This window comes from Tachypleus tridentatus, chromosome 4 (genome assembly GCF_004210375.1).
Source record: "Tachypleus tridentatus isolate NWPU-2018 chromosome 4, ASM421037v1, whole genome shotgun sequence".
Lineage (NCBI taxonomy): Eukaryota > Metazoa > Arthropoda > Merostomata > Xiphosura > Limulidae > Tachypleus > Tachypleus tridentatus.
In genome coordinates, this window is record NC_134828.1 from 79012199 (window position 1) to 79030510 (window position 18312).

An 18312-nucleotide genomic window follows, 5' to 3' on the forward strand; every position below is an offset into this window, starting at 1 on the left:
TATATTAACCGTTGTAGAATTCAGTAAATAAATTTCTATTTCAATTGACCCATAACCCATTGATTACACCCGTACACAAAAATTATAATCAGAAATACAAATGTCATGTCTGTTAATTAATTTACATTTACAGTACGGTTTTCCATATGTAATCTAACACTTTTTATGTAAGATAATTTTGATTAAGATTTAAGTAAACGAATCGGACGCTTCACTAAATAACGATTTGATATTTCGAAATGTTCTATTTTATATCAATTAATATATTTTAGTTTCCACAGGAAAATATCTTTTTTAACTCTTTCAAACGGTTTAGTTTTTTGTAAATAACAACCCAAGCGAAGAAACAACAAGAAAAAAGACTAAAGTAAACTGAAATCAATAAATAGTTCATGCCTCACTGAACGTAACTTTTTTATCAACATATTAGGAAGAAGAAATAAGTAATGTGTAAGATGTATAACACTGCTTTTCTGAAGAAGTCCTGTCAGACATTACCATATGGTTTTCACATATTAAATTAAAGCTCAAACAAAGATTTAATGTTTGTTGAGCACGACACAAAACCAACAGACAGGCGTATACACAGTCTGGACACTCGCATGATGTCGTCAATATTCAACGAGTAAATCTGGTAAATCATGTACTGAGCTTGAATGTTTACAAAAGACAGTTTCCGACACATATTTTTGTCCAGTTGAATTCTGAACTTTCGACTTAACTACTCAAAGACGGATAAATAACTTATTTGTCTTTATGCAGCGCCATCTGGCGTCAACAACTTATTATGATAAACAAATAGTAAAAATATACACAATTTTGTGAAGCGCAAACGTTATAATATAATACTGAGTAGACAAAAGTTGTGTCAACTGTAGTCAACCCAAAAGTTACCTGGCCCCGTTCGTACAATACAACTTTAAGCAAAGGTAAATAATAGTTACGTTTTGATAGTTTAAAGTACAAAGATACACAACGGACTATCGTGCTGTGCCCATCAGGGTTATCGAAACGTGGTTTTTAGCGTTGTATGTTTCATATTTACCGCTGAGCCACTGGATGTGAAACAGTAATAAAATCATGGAAAATAATCTTTTATACCTAAAAATGTATCAAATTGCAAAAACACTTCGCCAAGCGAAATGTGGTTTCAACATTAAAAACAATAACATTTTTTTTTCTTTATTGTAAAAATTTTGCTTCTGTTTGTTTAGTTCTCGCAACTTCGGACATCGAATGAATTATGGTAAATGAAGTGCTTGAATGCACTTTATCGTGTACGTTGAATAACTTACATTTCACTTGTTGTTATTGATTAGTGAGATGACTGATTAAAGCTAATAGAAAAATAACTCAAAGACATTTGTTTGTTTTGAAAAGCTACACAAGAGCTATCTGCGTTAACCGTCCGTAATTTAGCAGTGTAAGACTAGAGGGAAGGCAGTTAGTCATCACCACCTACCGCCAACTTTTGGGCTCACTCTTTTACCAACGAATAGTGGGATTGACCGTAACATAATAACGCCCTCACGGCTGAAAGGGCAACCATGTTTGGTGTAATTGCACAAAGAAATGAATGATGTTAAAGTTAGTCAACAGTACACTAAATTTATTTAACTTGTGTACAATAATTGTTTATGCTTACAACGCTGCTTAAAGCAAAACATAACTTGTATTACTGATCCATGTACACTGTTATAAAATATTCGTATGACAAAAAAAAATTGCTTTCAAAATATTTAATTAAAAGTATAATTAACTCGTACAACGAATGACAGACTGAATAAACGATCGCTTTTGCGGCTAGTTTATCTATTATTGATTTATTTGTTCATTTTTACTGACTTTGATAACGATGTTGACAGAGTAATAACAAACTTCTCTAAGAAGTTTGATGTTTGATCTGTATCACTTTTATTTTTGTATCGAATGAATTTTTTTTATGCTCCCTCAATTTTCCACCGAACGCATGATAAACTACTTATCTTGTTCTATAGAGGCTCAACACAATAGTTGAAATTACACCCTCCCTACGCCATGGTCGATACTCTGAGCCTTGGCAACTGATCTAGGTTCGTCAGGTTCCTTTCATACTTAACCAATAGAAAAACAGATTTCTGAAAACGTAAACTATGATTGGCTGAAAGATATGTATTCTCATTCAACCCGTCTAACGTAGGGAGAAATGACTTGAACTGCAGCTACGAGCTTGCTTCTCGCTTGTTTCGTGATGGCGTCAAACATAGAAAACAGAAAACGACGTTTTATAAGTTTCAGTTTTTGTTCAGCTACGAAGCAGACTTAAAAATCAGAAAACGAAGTACAAAAACCAAATATGCATGCAAATATTTTGTAGTATTTTAATAAAATCAAATATATAGTGTATTAATCTTCAGGGATCAATAGTCAGAGAAATATTTATTGTAAACACTGCTAGAATTCTTACTTTTTCATACACAATACGTGCTGCTACAAATACGACAAAAAATAAAAAGTTAGTCAACAATTGATCCACGATTCTTAAATTTTTCGTTTGTACACAAGGGGCTCCAGTATTCTTTTTTTTATGTTTGCTGTACTTCTCTATATGTAGTTCTTTCTATGGAGGTATGCTGTACTTCTCTCTCTGTAGCTCTTTCTATGGAGGGTATGCTGTACTTCTCTATCTGCAGCTCTTTCTATGGATGGTATGGTTCGTGAGTGTAGTTAAAACATCTTTGTTATTTCTGGGCAAGGTTTTACGGACTAGCTATCATTAAATTGTGTGTGTGTGTGTGTGTGTTTATCGTATAGCAAAGCCACAAAGGACTATCTGCTCAGCCCACCGAGGGGAATCGAACCGCTGATTTTAGAGTTGTAAATCCGGAGACATACCGCTGTACTAGCGGGGAGCCTATCATTAAATAATCTAGAACATGTGACAGTTGAATCAAACTATAACTGTGCTTATTAAATAAATTAGCATGTCGTAGGTAGGATAGGGAAACTTCGTTCTCTATCGATCTCAACATGCAATCTACTTAGATCTGGAACGTTGACAAAGATAACTTTTGTTGAGGGAATACCGTTATTTCAAATCCCAAAGGATCTATGTTAACTTCCTAGGTATTATCTCGGTCGGATTCAGTTTATCTAGAAATTATTGATGTTTTATTGGTTGCCTGACAAAAGGATAAAAGGTATAATTTTTGCTTTGTAACGTGAATAGTGGAACATTTAACATCATAAGTAGATAAACATAAAACGTTCAGATTTTATGCGTTTACCTTAACTGTTAAAATAAATTTATAATTCAGTCATACTTCCGGAGAAAAGCTACAACATCAAAAAGAAAAATGTCAAATGAACTGATCACAAAAATACTGAAGTCAGAACTTATGAATTTGTCTCTTTTGCCATCAGACTTCAGTATATAATACTTCCTCTCCACCCACCCACCCAAAAAAAAAGCAACTAATAACAACAAAACAAGCTATTCGTGAGAAATGGACATAAGAAAAAATTGTTGTAAATTTAGAATTGTAGGTGGCTGTAATGTCAAAACTACTGTATGTGTATTGAGTCACCCTGATAGTTTTTCTTCTTATTGTTTTCAGTACAATGACTTTTCCCCGAAATTCACTATTGGAAGATAATACAATGTGGTTCGTCTAAATATGGCTTCATCGTCTTCGCAAATAAACATCCCCAAGTCTGCTTAACTTTTGTGTATACATGTAGGACTAGCCAGATGGGGGGCTTCACAAGGCTTTTGTGTTGCATTAGTCATTGGCAGGTTAGGAGCCACAACTTATTCATTCTCCTTGCAACTGCTAAAATAAAAATAAATTCAATATAAAAGAGTTTTTTAGCCCTCAACAAATAAACAACTAACACTAATCGTATAAAATATAAGTAACTAAACTAAGATGTATATTTTATATGTGTATATATATATATATGTTCGTTTGTTTGTTTTTTGAATTTCGTGCAAAGCTACTCGAGGGCTATCTGCGCTAGCCGTCCCTAATTTAGGGGTGGAAGAGTGGAGGGAAGGCAGCTAGTCATCACCACCCACCGCCAACTCTTGGCCTACTCTTTTACCAACGAATAGTGGGATTGACCGTCGCATTATCACGCCCCCACGGCTGAAAGAGCGACCATGTTTGGTGCGACTGGGATTCGAACCTGCGTTCCTCGTGTTACGAGTCGAACGCCTTAACACACTTGGCCATGCCGGGCCATGTATATATATATATATGTATATGGTAACATAGAATTGCCCCTCATCTTTATTATGAACTCATTTTATACCGTTCAGGGAAAAGTGGCGGGAAATGTTTTCTGCGATAAGTAATCTTGTACTAATTCTCATATAATGTAAGCGAGTATTCAAACCATACATTAGTTTAATTTGAACATAGTTACATACTAGTAAACTGTACTCAGTAAAAGAGATTCCATGGTTGAGTTGTACCATAATACTTTTGATTTGTTCTTCATCCACTTTTTTCTATTTTTTTTTAGATAAATTTCCGCCTTGCTTTACAGATAACTAGAACATCGAAACTCATTGGACCTTCTCATTTACCATTGTTACAAGATAAAATAACGTTTCAAGAAGAATAGTTATATAAGCAATATTTGTCCAAGAGAAGGCACATCTAATGTAAAACAACTAACGTACTTACTCCCAAGTTAGGAGGAAAAGAAATACTACAGAGTAAGATATCAGAAACTAATTAGAATATTGTGTAATTTAAAACTTTGCTGTATCTTATTTTGACACATGTTCATAACCAATGTTTTGTGTCGCCATAATTTCTTTCTCGTGTATTATTTTATTCAAAACCTTCGTAAATGTCTGTCCTTAATGCAATTTATTTTTCGAAAATGATTATTTGTAATTATATTTTAAAATAATTATTTATTCTTTTTTATTCCTCTTTAAAGTGCTCTTACCGAAAGTTTAAAACAACGTATCTGAGTATTAGAATAATTAGATGATATATCATAAAGGCACGTGTGACCTAAAGTGTTGAGACAAGGTCCTCGCGCTGCAGCATATCCAACACATTCTATCTACCAACTGATAAAATCTGTTTTCAAGTTCCACTTATGATACACGTATACACATGTAGTTTTCACAAATATATTCGATGAAATCAAATACTTTATGACTTACGACAAAAAAAGGAACATTTATGCTATCATTATAGCTAAAAATATCGTTAACAGCGAGGATGCTCAACTAATTAAACAATAAAAGATTCTGAATTTATAAATAACAGCACTAGAATAGTATATTTAATTAGATGTGTTCATTACAGGGTTGATTTTTAGTTATATTTATAGATAGCTTGCTCTGAGCAAAATCTAATATTAATCAGAACATCAACATACATGCACACATGATGCCGATGTTCGAAATGTCATTTTCTAACAAGATATGCAGAATATTTGGTACATCATCTCAAAGGAACATGAAAACATCTGTAGGCTTTGGCGTTGTACACTTTGTTTGCGAAATATAATGCCTTATGACAAATATAATTAATTATATCATGCTTCCTATTATGTTTTTGACAATGGATATGACGAATAAAGATTAAAATACTATTATTATAGACTCTTCTAATTATTGAAAATCCTAAAAGGACTAATGTAGGAATGTAATGTTTAAAATATAATATAACAAATATATCATGTGTTTAACAATGCATAAGACTAATACAATTTGGTTGTGGATTTTACTATAGAAAAATCACATCGAGCTACCTACTGCATCGACCGAGGGGAATCGAACCCCTAATTTTAACGTTACAAATCCATAGACTTATGGCTGTACTAGCTGGGGACAGTTTGATTGAAATACTATTACTATAGACTCTTTTCATTATTGAAAATCCTTAAAAGACTAATGTAGAAATGTAGTGTTTAAAATATAATAGTCCTAGCATAATGTTTTGTGACAAATATAATTAATTATATCATGCTTCGTTAGCTTTTAAAATACTTTCAAATCATAACCCTTTTCGTTAAGATTGTTTAAAATTTTCTGATTGTACTAAAAATAATTTTCTTGTTTTTAAAATTTACAAGATAAATGGTGCCAAACCTTTCAGTTATTGTTTTGTACATACGCAGAAGAAAAACAATTATTAAGGAGTTCGACCTACAGTCAGTCCGCTATCCCTAGTTATGTTTGTATTCATTGTTTTGTTTGAATTTCACACAAAGTTACACAAGGGCTAACTGTCCTTAATTTAGTAGTGTAAGATTAGAATAAAGGCACTTAGTCAGAGAAAATAACCGTCAACTCTTCAGCTACTCTTTTACCAATGAATAGTGGAATTGACCGTTACATTATGATATCCCCACAGCTGAAAGTGCGAGTATGTTTGGTATGGCGGGGATTCGAACCCGCGACCCTCAAATTACGAATCGAGTGCGTTGCCAGGCCGTGTTTATTGTAACCACCTCACCATGTGTATATGTACAGATTAAACAATTTTTGTATCATTTTGTTTTCAAATCATGTACTATTCATACTGCCTTTTCTTTCTAGATTACAGATTTTGGATAAATTGAATAGCAAAGTTAAGGTCAAGAAAAGAAAGCTCTTTTAGTAATTTAACAGCTTCGTTAGTATTTTATTCACTTCTGCGTGGATTTGCTACAAGTTGTGAGCTTGGTAATGTACCACAGCGACATCTGTACCGTATCTAATTAGGTGTGCAGGTGCTGTCTAAAGCGTTTCTCTGAGTTTGTTAATGATCATTTAGAATTCTTTCTGTAAACATATTTTGCTTGATACAACTAGCAACAACTTTACAACTTTTTATATAACAAGTCGCTTGTTCGCTGTTCAACTTTTAATTTTACAATAACTATCGGACTTTCATGTTAAAGCAATGAAAATGAGATAAAAGGCCTGTCTTCCTACGATACTTCGCTCACAATTATTTAGACGTATACCAAACTCGAATTTCTGGTTTTTGTCTGCCAAAATAACTGGTAGCAATAAACCTGATTATGAAGTGCAGTGCAAATCCCCACTCAAGCGCTTTGCAATAAAGTTTTTACAGTTAAATCATTTCACGTGGTATTCATGCTTAGTACGATTTGTATACGAAGTATACTTTAGCTACATAAATGGCGTAATCACAGTATCATAGTTTCTTGGAAGGGTGCCAAATAAAAGTTTTTCTTTATATTTTTATTTTTTGTAACATGTAAATTTAATAATATATCATCATTATACATGAAGAATGTTTTCGGCTAAAATATTTATTAATATTTTAAGGTTTAACCTACTCCAAAAATGTGCGTTAATTAGAAATTTGCAAGGCAGTCTGTATTTTTACGATATATTCTGCATAAAGCCTGGTTATTACTAAAACAATGAATCCCTCAAAGAGCTACTTTCCTTAGAAGCCTGTAGTGCAACAGTACATCCAATATTATCACAGTAGCCGTGTTTGTATTTGTCTTTTACTTCATTGTAATTACAAAAATATGTTTGTTTGTTGGTCAATGGCAAAGTTACTGAGACAATCTGTCACCATTCCAAATGCTGATCTTTACTGACAAATAGGGATTCGGAATGGCCAATGTTAGGTATCATAATTTATCTCAGACAAGTCTCCCATTTATTATGTAACGTACGTTACGTACTGCGATTCCAAATAGCCAGAAACTTGAAATAAAAAGTTAATTAAATATCGATACGTATTAAATTTATGATACTTATCAACACGACTGATACACGCAATTTTCTTTCTTAACAAAAAATATTTTAATGTACAAACAACACTACAATTTATAATAACGGTTGTTAAAATAGTTATTACAAATAGCAGTATATATACATGGGTTTTACAAGCTTACAAACTATATTGAGTCTTTTATCTGGTCTACAACTGAATATATTATCAACAGTCCAGGTCACGTCGAGTAAATTAATTTTTAGTTGATATTGCTACATCTCAGTTAAGCTAGCTAGCTGTCTTTTCTTGGCTGGCCTCACACCACTTACAAGCTGATTTTTTACTGACGAACATGTTTAATGTCCTCGTAGAAATAATAACTTCCGAAGTTAATTCACTGAAGTTGAACGGTTTGTAATGTTCGAAATCTATAAACGTTCGTGGTGAAATTCTGTAGTTTTCTGATTAACAAGCGTTTACCACAATTATAGCATTTGAACGTATAGTGACTGTAGATGACCAACAATATTCTATAGCTGTCTCTTGGCAAGTCGATTTATAAACCTTTTAGACGTGGTTCAAGAAAGTTCAATTTGCAACAATACTGTCAATCCCATTGTGATATTTTCAAAACGACACCCAAAACTCGAGCGGTTTTAAATAGTTGACTATTCTTCTTCGGGAGAATAAAAGGCTATTACTTTTTTAATTCTCACACCTGAGAATTTTTCACAAATTTAGAGAACAAGCGGGACTTGCACAAAACATATTTAACAATATATGTCACATGCATCAAACTTAAACAAAAGCAGATATTAAAATAAATTTATAACAGTAAATCCGTTAGGACGCTCAACTCGTATTCTTAGGATCGCGGGTTCGAATCCCCATCATACCAGATCTATTCGTCCTTTTAGCCGCGGGGCTTTATAATGTGACAGTCAATTCATTAGTAAAAGGGTAGCCCAGGAATGGCGGTGGGTAATGATGACTAGTTGCATTCCCTCTAATCTTACATTACTAAATTAGGGACGAGTATCGCAGATAGCCCTCAGGTACTTTGCGCGAAATTAAACAAATAAAAATCAACTAACTTATAGTGGGATTGACTATAATATTACAACACATCTACGGCTGAAAGGGTGAGCATTTTCGGTGACAACTTTAGATCCAAAGACCCTCATAACTAGCTAACTTTTCATTCAGTTTAAGTTTTTTGTTTTTGAATTTCGCGCAAAGCTACTCAAGGGCTATCTGCACTAGCCGTTCCTAAGTTAGCAGTGTAAGACTAGAGGGAAGGCGAGCATGTTTGGTGCGACGGGTTCAGTTTAAGAAAATGTTAATTCATTAGTGAAACGTTTCTGATGTGTATTTCAACTTCTGCAAAATGTGTATAAAAGTGAAAAATAATAATTTTAATATAACTAATAACAAGTGTTAGTAATTGAAGTTTCGTCCCGTTTATTGAAGCCGTTAGCTTTTATATTTGATATATAAGTAAAAATTCCACTGAAGGAGAAAGAGCACAAAGCAGATTTTTAAATATACCCCAAAGTAATCCTAAAGACTTTTCGTGTACGTTTTGCCTTTCACAAGCCTCGTATTGTATAGTTAGGCCACGCTTATCGTTTGCAGTGTACCGCGACGCAACGGTCGTGGATAAAAAAAAATTACTACTTTACGTTTCGTATAAACTGGTAACCGATCTGAAGTAAAGTTAGACAAGTAACAAAATGTAAAACATATGTTAAATTTGTGCAATAAGGAAGGCGGGTTGCAAAGGTTATAGTGTTGTTAAATAAAAACTAACAGGTATGCTTCGGATCTTTGTGGTAATAAATTAGCTTTTCGCTATCCATAGAACATACTCAGTATTAATAAGTTAAATTTCATTAAAGTTAGAAATAACTGAATTCTCGTCAAGTAAAATATAAAAGTACTTTGTAGTGTATTATAGAAAGGATGTAAGTTTTCGAAATTAACTGTCCCCATGAAATGAGATTTAACTGTTCATTGATATTGCATGCGGGTAACATTTTGCAAATGAGTTACGATTCAGTGTTAGGCCTAATCAGATTAATATTAATTTGTAATCAAAGAATTACTTTTTTATGGAAAAAATGATACGCGAAGCTAAATCTATTTCGTGCAACGGTAATATCTTCATTTATTGGCAATAATACGAATATTGGTTCAGCAGCTGCGTTTCGAAAGTTTCAATATGTTAGTTTTAATTTAATTTCTAAAAATATGTACCCTCGGTAAACAGTTCTAAAATTCTGTTATTTATAAGTCTACGAAAGTGCTTTTATAACTCAAATTCGAGTAAATTTTATTTGGGAATAATTTCCAATATTCTGGAACATTACAGTAAACCTTAATTATTATGTAAATTTAAATTACAAGACAAATGTTTGTTGAATTTCGCGCAAAGGTAGTCGATGGCTATCTGTACTAGCTGTTCTAGTTTAAAAGTGGCAGCCTTAGGCGAAATGCATCTAGCCAGCGTCACCCACTACCAATTGTTTATGTACATATTACTGACGAGTAGTTATACTGACTGCACTTTATAACGCCCAAAGACTGAAAAGGGCGAGCATCTTTATTGTGATGGGGATTCGAACCCACGACCTTTAGATTACTAGTCGAGTGTCTTAACCACCTGGCCATGCCGGGCCGAAAAAACAAAGAGGGAGAGAGAAAGTACAAGTGGAGAAAAGTACTCTGAATATAAATGGGAGTTTCTACTTCTCTATGTATCTTTAAAAAACTATTATTGTTAACATTACCATTGGGAAAATAGGCACTTACTAACGAAACACGTTTTTGTTTTATTTCGTGATGCTTCCAAATAGAAGTAATTTATATTGATTTTACTCAGCAAGTGATTGCTTGAAGCGCAAATCTTTGTTCACGTCACTTTAGCTATTTTGAAGCCACAATGACGAATGAATGTTTTATTTCTTTAGTATATAAAATATCACATTGAATACAATATCTTATTTAGTATTATTTGTTTTTAACTTTATATTATCACAAAGTAGTTCATGACAAGAACAAACATGAACACATTACATATCAGTAGAAGCGTCGTGTATGTGTGTGTAAGACCACCACGATTGCAGCTCAGGAATTGTTGACTGTGATGTAAGTTGTGTTTCTCTTTGTGTTTGTTCTCTTAAGCTTTGAATATTTTCATTTTACTGGTTTCATTTAGGCAAAATGTATGTGTTTTCTTATGGCAAATCCACATCGGGCTATCTACCGAGTCCACGGGAGGAAATCGAACACCTGGTTTTAGAGTTGTAAATCCGTAGACTTACCGCTGTACTAGTGGGGGTCTTAGGCAAAGATAAATCAATTATATTCTTTGTGTAGTTGTTTTTTGTTTGTTATTAAGCACAAACCTACACAAAGGGCTATTTGTGCTCTGCCCACCATAGGTTTCTAGCAGTACAAGTCCCGGACATACAGCTGTGCCATTGGGGGGGGGAACTCTTTGTGTAGAAGGAAGGTTCACATTTTTTAAATTTTTTAAAAAGACTCCTAACCTCTGTTTGGTGTTGCTTGTTACGCCCCAGATCTGCTCCTTATTTCTGGTACCGAGCAAGTGACTTTAATGGTCATACAACTGAAATTATTTTAACCATGCTTTTTTCACACTTCCTGGTAGAAGGAACAATTGCTCATTGCTCATTTTGTAAGCAGTAGCCTGCCATACACAAAACCGTATCTACCCTTGGATGGGTGTATTGACAATATCTAAGGTTCCCCAACAGCTGCCACTTCCGTGGTTACATGGGTATAGTTTAAGCGTGTTTATTATTAATAGAAAGTAATCCTTTCTTTGGCTTTATTCTTGATCTACTGATTTCCAACAAACAATGGCATGATGGCTCAATTCTAAGTTTCAGTGCTATAAAGTAAATATTCGAAGCTCGATCTTTCGTATGAATATGTCTGTCCATGTGGGAAAATAAATCGTTAATCAGGTATTCAGTTATTGGTTTATTAATTTCTCGGTACCTTTGTTAGCTTCAGAATATTCGCCCAAATAAGTTATAAAAAATGACATATTCGGTTATCTGTTCCATACCGAACGGATAGACTACAGAAAAAGTAGGTAGCTAATCTACAGCATCCAACACCAAATCTTGTCTTAACAGAATGCTGAAATACGGCCTACACTCTAAAGCGGAGGGGATTTTTTTGCATAAACGAGTCGCGAATCCCGAATCCTCAGCAGAAACACTTCTCTAATTATCACTAGAACGTGTTAAATGACTCATAGTGAGACTAAATATACAATGGGAATGAATAATTTCTAGCCATACGCAAGAGAATGTCAGTCTCTACATTATCTATTCGCTTTATAAATAAATACTTATAAATTGTCTGAAAAACTTCAAGTTCCCAGGTTAAGGCTGAAATAGTCTTTTGAACATCACGAGGGAGACGTTTCGTTTATTTTTGTGTGTGGATATATATAACAGTTTCTCAGGACTCCAAAATCAATTTCGTTGGAGAAAAAAATGACAGAAAAACTTGAAGTCTTCACTTTACAACGTCAGTAAAAAGAGTCGTATGATATCATTCCCAATCATTTTTTCTTGCGTCATTAACTAAAATGCAGTTTTGAACTGTATTTGAATTACTAATGAAAATGAATAAAAGTCGAATAAATTAGTATTCCCAGAGATTCATTTTTGCTACTAGATTCCACGAGACAGATTAAAAATATAGATATAATTTTGAACAACAGTTAAACTTATAGTACCAAGGAAAACATTTAAAACTGATTAATTTATTTGTTCTTTTTGGTTTTACTTCGGAATTAATTGTAAAGTATTGGTTTGGTAACGCACCAGATCTAAGAGAACAGACTGGGAAGTGCAGTCACCATTTTATGGACAAATAAGGTGGATCTATACGTTTGTAATTTTTCTTTACATAATAGAAAAGTAAGAAGCAAGTGAGATTAAATTTTTCACATATATTAAATATTTGTTTCTTTTACTTTGTTATGAATGTTGCCTATATAAAGTTTACACATCATTTACGCGGATAGGTAGGTGTTGATTGTAATTAATAACATAAACAACAACAAAATAGGCAAAACAGATATGTAAAATTAGATTTGTAATCAGATGGAATTTCAGGAGTTAGTGTCTAGTCACTATAGAGGAATTAATTAGCATGTTTTTCGAATTCGTTCTTTTTTACTTGATAAAGTAATTTCATTATATACCTAGTTTATAAAACCTTTTACATATTATAAGACAGCTACAATATAACGAAAATTAAAGGGTTCCGACTATATATATATATATATATATATTCTTTAGATACGATGTAATACAGCTTATGTAAAAACAATTTTGTTTCAAGTCTCAAACTGGCTTAGCAAAATTAATAAACTAAATTATAGTGTTTGGTGTTCAAATTTAAAATATCAATCTGCAAAAAATCTTTCTATTATTTTTGGTGAGTATAAATAACCTATACCCCAGGATTCTTAAAGTAATAACCCTCACGCATATCAATCAACTAAGAAACTCTTGGAGCAACTAATCGATCAACTTGGCAAAGTTCCAACGTTAGAGTGGATTTAGGATGTCATTAGAACTTTGAGCTGTCTTCCTACTTTCCAGCAGGGTACGAGAGAGTGATTAACTGACTGTGTAGGAGGGAGAACATTGCTAGATATGTGCTGATGACCAAAACCACATCAATTATAGACGCTCCCAACACCGTAGGGTGACGTCAACAGTACCAGGGAAGAAAGATGCTTACACCCCGCAAAACTTCGAGTAATTAGCTAGTATTCTGTTGACATATTTGAGCATTGCTGAGTGATTTAATTACAAATAAATTCCTTGTCCTCCCCTAAACAATGTAATTAACAATGTTTTAGAAAATGTTAATTATGTAATTTGTTGTGGCCTTTTCATTTTACTATGTTGTGATGTGGATGTTATATTCAGTATGTACTGCAGTCGCGACATTTTTTCACCTCAAAATTCACATTTTTCATTACCCGTAAATAATCACCACAACAAGTTACAAAGTTCACCGAAGAATCTAAACAAGCACAACAGTTGATTGGTATGTTGTGGTTGATTCTGAGCACTGTTAACATTTAGCAGCACATTTCCAGCGACGTGTATGATTGATAATGGTAAAAAATAACTAAGAGTATTGTACGAGAACTAATAGATAACTGAATCGTTTTGAATAAATACTTTTTTTTAATACAAAGCTTACATAATCTGAAGGATTGGCGTGTGTTTTGTAGTCATGTATGAGGACAGAGTCTGGATAAGAGTTAACGAGCAGGGTTTCGTATTAAAAGTTTCTAGGTTCGCGCCAGCGATATAGTGCTGAACATGTTTAACAACTGTTGGTACGTTCGTTATACGAGAAACAGTCAATTCTACTATTCGGTTAAGAGTAGTCAAGTTGCGTTGAATAATATTGGTTAGTTCTCTTTCACATCAGTTAGCGGTCCAAATTCTGGATAGCCGTGCTTGAACCTTGGAGCATATAACCTAGCAGTTTAGTCCACGTGTCATGTAAAGTAGTTTTCAGGTTAGAAATATCATATAGATGTAGGTTTAGATAATATCTAGACAATACATTTTAATGTTTCGTTAAATGGAAGTTATAAAATTTTATACGAAAGAATAGATTATTATTATTGTGTTAAGATAAACCGAACCAGTAGAATGACAAATTGTAAATCTTCCCAATAGCCCTCATAAATCATTTTCCTGTCCCAAAAGAATGCTGACAACAAAGCAACAGCCTGGCATATAATTTTTTACTTAACTTATTTTTAAATGAAAAATAAGTTACGTATATGTCTTTTCATGCTTTCAGAACACAATACATCATAAGTAACTCCACATATGACGTGAATTAAATGCTCTGTCTTCAAAAAACTGAAAAACAAAATCAATATATATCTCCCGAAAGACATTTGTCGTTAAGTTTGTCAAATGTGGCGTGAATATTATTTTTCTTACTGCGTTTCTGGTGCCACTATACCTAGGTTACTTTTAGAGTTTTATTATAAAAATAATAATAATGTGATAATAATGTCAGTAAAAAATAGTTACATTAGACTTACTAAAATCATTGAGCTGGTGAGGAACGGAAAATGTGTTAGCTTTTGCTCTGTAGCTAATTATTGGTCTGTTATGAATCCCTACCAGTAAAATGCAACCCCGAATTTAATATTATGAGTGACATACTCTATGCTTATGTGGCATATTTATCATAAAAATATCCTCTTGTAATTAATAACACAGATATGTATACAGTTTTTAATTTTTCATTTCTTCCTTGTATGATAGGAAATTTTTTACACACGTGTGAAGTTATATACTGGCTGTAGATATTGTTGCGATATCAACTTCGTCCTGTGTTGAGCCCCAACAAATGACCTAAGTGGTGAATACAATGCTCCCTTTTGATATTGCCTCACAAACAACGGTCAGATGCGGGTTGTAACGGATACACTATTATATATTTGTTCTCAGATTGACTTTGTGTAAATTAAATTTATACTTAGAAGTGCATGTGACTTGTATTGTTCAATGTGTTCTGTGAAAATTTTGCCTATTCTGTAAATTTGTAGAAAATTCTCGAGCGTAAGAATCAATAATGTACGATGTGTGTATGCAAATACTAATATTGTTGCCTTAGCTTAAATTTCTAGAAAAAATCTCTTCTCAGGCTTATAAAAGGTAACCAACACAACGTGTAGAGACACTTTTATACTGCCCGGCTTGGCCAGGTGGTTAAGGAACTAGACTCGTAATCTGAGGGTCACGGGTTGGAATCCCTAACACCAAACATTCTCGCCCTTTCAGCCGTGGGGCGTTATAATGTGACGGTCAATCCCATTATTCGTTGGTAAAAGAGTAGCCAAATAGTTAACGCTGGGTGGTAACGACTAGCTAGCTGCCTTTCCTCTAGACTTACACTGTTAAATTAGGGACGGCTAGTGCAGATAGCCCTCGTGTAGCTTTGCGCGAAATCCAAACCAAAACACTTTTATAACGTTGGTCTGCTACAGTTAGAATACTATAAACCTTGGAAGTTATAACTGTGATTATCGCTTATTAATGGCAAAACTACAGGTATATGACAAGGGACATTTATAAATTTCGAACATTACAAATCATTTAACTTCAAAGAATTAACTTTGGAGGTTAATATTTTTACGGGGACATTAGATATTTTCGTCGGTGAAAAATATCGTGTGCTTAGTGAAGCAGCTAGCAAGCTAGCTATTAAGTGAACTATATGGATACAAACAATAAATTCATTTTCTCATCGTGAACCGTCGTTAAAATATCCAGCTCCAGGTCAGATAGAATGCTCAGTGTTGTTTGTAAGTTTGTAAAAGTTTTGGATATAAATTGTATTGCTATTTGTATGTTAAAATATATTTTAGTTAAGAAAGAAAACTGTGTGTAACATTCTTGTGTGGTAAATATCATAAATTTAATACATATCAACATTTAATTAACTTCTAAGTTCAAATTATGATTTAATTCTGTCTTAGGCTCTTTCAATTTGTAATACCTAAAATGTGAACAGTTAATAAACTTTCTATGTGGCTTGACAACCTCCCTCGTAAGAAAATTACTTGTTTCATAGCTAGGTGGTTAGAGCGCTTGAGTTGCAATATTAGGGTCATGGGTTCGAATCCCCATCTTATCAAAAGCTCGCCCTTTCAGCTGTGGGGGCGTTATAATGTGATAGTCAATCCCATTCTCTGTTGGTAAAAAAAGTATATCAAAAATTGGCAGTTTTTAGAGTTTACTAGTTGCCTTCTTCTAGTATTTCACTAATAAATAAGGGACGGCTAGCGCAGATGGCCCTCGTGTAGCTTTTCGCAAAATTTACAACAAACAAACAAACTGGTTTGTCTATTCTTCTTGTACAATTTCGACATTTTACCAGCGTTAGATTATCTAGTCCAATAACTTATTATTGAAAATAAAAGATAACGTATAAATCTACTGTGTGCTTGTTGTGCTGAGTTCATGGCTCAAGTCAGAGTTGCAACAACAGAATACTGGTTGAGACAATATTTTCGTTAATAAATTACATGAACAACAACAGTTAACGGGGTAAATTAGAGTAAGTTGGCTTAGTCTCATTTCTCATCCATATTATATGAGTAACTTACGAATCCTGAGATAGGATATATTCTGAGCCTGTAATCTCTGCTATTCCATACATTTGGTCAGACATATTACGACCATAGCATTGGTAAAAATATTGAATCATCTACTTTAAATTCAGACAGTTGTGGCATTGGAGACAGAACTGTTTGTATCTTGCATACTATCAGAATGGTATTTCACAAATTTCCTTTAGCCCAAATACCTATAGTTTCAAGGAAGTTAGTAAAAAATTACGAGAGCAGCAATGCCAGTTATTTTAAACTAGCTAGCGCCAGTTCAGGTTTCACTTCTGACTTAGAATATGATTGGAATCTGTGTTTATGAGAAGGTTTGGTGATCCACCCAGTTCCAGTATTGTCGAGCAGATATGGAAACGTTGTTGAGAAATACATGAACTACTACGACTTTGTGTGAATTTAATGTATCAAGCACTTTCAGCAAAGCCATCGTTCAACCAGTATATATTGCTTCATTCAAGCTAATTAAGTTAGGCTAGCAGTGACCAGAAAAGTTTAACATCTTAATCTTGGTAGCATTTAATAAAAAACGAATAAAGTTGTAGTTGACTGTGGTTCAAACACAGGAATCATAAGCATAAACTTTATGCATGAGTTATTGGCATATATACTCAACTGCAGCTCAGTGGAAAAGTAATGAATATTTCAGTTAAAAAAATCCCAGGATTTGTCTACAGCACTAAAGTTATGTCATAGAAAAAACAAAAACAAACACAGATGCAGTTGCATGTACTATCTCTTGCTAATGCATCAATGAAACATTAACGGCTCTTGTAAACACCTTGCTACAACTTTGCTATTCTGAGAGCAAAACGTATTCCAGTAATTGTGTGTATTACGAACTGATGACTATGAAGTTATAAAGCGGAATGATCCTAGGCACAGCATGTGAAAGAGAAGCACCTAAAACTAGCTGTATTCCTACAATTACTTTGACCACACTACACATGCATGCAAAAGCAAAGCAACCACTGCATCTGAAATCACTGGTAGAAGGAAAATTGTAGTAATAATATTAATATGGGCCAACAAAAAACAAACAAGTTGATATATGAATATACTAATATGTTTGTCAAATCAGATGGCTCCCTTGTATGAACTAATTTAACCCCTCACTATATAGATATTAGTGGCATATATCTTTTTAACCAACTGATGAATCCTGAAACACTAAAGACACTGTCAGCATTGAGATACATCAGTTGCTGAGAAAGTGAATCATACAACTATCAGAGAATGCTTAATCACCATTAGTGGCTGTAAAGAAAAAATTATAGATGTCAATGTTATATTTTGACTTTAGATGAGTGAATGCAGATGTGACAACCTGAACTGACATCTCCGTTCTCTCATAGAGGTAACTCTCTAAATACCTTAGAGTTCTCTGGCTGCTTCAGAACTTGCAAT

At 33.6% G+C, this 18312-nt stretch overlaps 1 protein-coding gene and 1 long non-coding RNA gene across 3 annotated transcripts in view; one reads left to right on the top strand and one right to left on the bottom strand.

Moving 5' to 3' along the window:
- Nucleotides 1–997: 997 nt before the first annotated feature.
- Nucleotides 998–18312, bottom strand: part of LOC143249518 (uncharacterized) — a 107935-nt gene continuing 90620 nt past the window's right edge. For both annotated transcript variants that reach the window (XR_013027811.1, XR_013027812.1), the window contains one exon: nucleotides 998–3812. This is a non-coding gene — a long non-coding RNA (uncharacterized LOC143249518). The remainder of the gene's footprint in view (nucleotides 3813–18312) is intronic.
- LOC143249517 (uncharacterized) overlaps nucleotides 13992–18312 on the top strand; it is a 140894-nt gene continuing 136573 nt past the window's right edge. The window contains exon 1 of the mRNA XM_076499503.1: nucleotides 13992–14276. The gene's annotated coding sequence lies outside the window, so the exon portion shown is untranslated. The remainder of the gene's footprint in view (nucleotides 14277–18312) is intronic.